General features: G+C 41.4%; 1 protein-coding gene across 2 annotated transcripts in view; it reads right to left on the reverse strand.

The window, feature by feature from the left end:
* Positions 1-1238, reverse strand: part of LOC119587961 (RING finger protein nhl-1-like) — a gene marked incomplete in the record, with an annotated part of 37992 nt that overhangs the window by 28977 nt on the left and 7777 nt on the right.

Raw genomic sequence — 1238 nt, forward strand, 5'->3', positions numbered from 1 at the left:
GCTTGACCCAGCACGCAACCCCGGCCCAAAGGGTCAGGTACAGCGAACACAAACGGGTTTAGTATTCCCGAGTCGTTCCTCGATCCTTGTTTTTAACGATACAAGAAGACAGAGAAAACGATACTTTAAAGGTTATCCTACATCTGCCTTTTCTACAGATAATAATAAAGAATAGTAGTAAATAAAGGTCTGAAAACTAAATATTCCTTTTATTCAGATAAATTTTATCGAGGCTGACATTCGCCTTCATACCTGGCATGATAGTATGCATTGTGCTAAGCGTGTGTTTCGTAGTTGCATTGCGACATTTATTCTTCGTTTTTAAAGTTGTTTACATATATACATATATTTTTTACAATCCATGTCTGTTTAAATGTCACAGTAATTCGAAACATTCATTCATATTTTCATGGGGAATTGATATTGTTGTGTGGAGTCACGAAAGGGGAAGTTTTTCCCTTTCATTCCCGCGCCTTCTGTTGCTATTCGAAAGTGGCGCCCTAGGCTCCTCGCCAGTGACTTGGCCAGTTCCTTTGTTAGGTTTCGGGGGATGCTTTCATTCGTAATTGTATTGCAGCCCTTTACGTTAGGCCCTTAAAGGCTTAAAGATCCTTCTTTATCTAACAATTAATTTGCTAACTCATCCATATACACATTTTCATCTGCTATTTTAATCTCCATCTGTTTCTCTTAATCGTATATTCATCTATTTTTTGACAGGTGCGAATGAGCAGCGCAAAGGAAAACAAATTCAATTGAGATTTAGCATTGACACCTTACCCCTTTGTGGCTTAGTCCGGCAAGCCAATGGGTGGAGGGATAGGGTGGGGCTGATGAATAGGCTGATAGTAGTCTCATACCTTATGGAGAAGCCTGAGGGAGTGGCAACAGTGCCTTCCTTAATCCGGGGATCTGGTTGGTTGAAATCAGAGCTTGTCCTTTAGGTAGGGTCAAGGGTAGAGGGGGTGAGAGAGACATGGGAGGAATAGCTTGTTCTTTCCTTCTGTTAAAGTCCTTCTGTTCGCTAAAATCACTTCAATTTGGACAAGTAATTATTCTACGATATGATACAAAGGTCTGGGTTTCTTCTGTCGGGATACTCGCTCTTACCTAGATGGGTGTTATTGCTTTTCGTTTTAGTGTTTGAGGAGGATTCGGTCAAATGAGCAGATTACGTAATTCAGGGTGAATGACCTGGGCTGCGATAGGGTTCATTCGCGGACGATTCGGCTCTTTGT

Source organism: Penaeus monodon, chromosome 23 (genome assembly GCF_015228065.2).
Source record: "Penaeus monodon isolate SGIC_2016 chromosome 23, NSTDA_Pmon_1, whole genome shotgun sequence".
Classification (NCBI taxonomy): Eukaryota; Metazoa; Arthropoda; class Malacostraca; order Decapoda; family Penaeidae; genus Penaeus; species Penaeus monodon.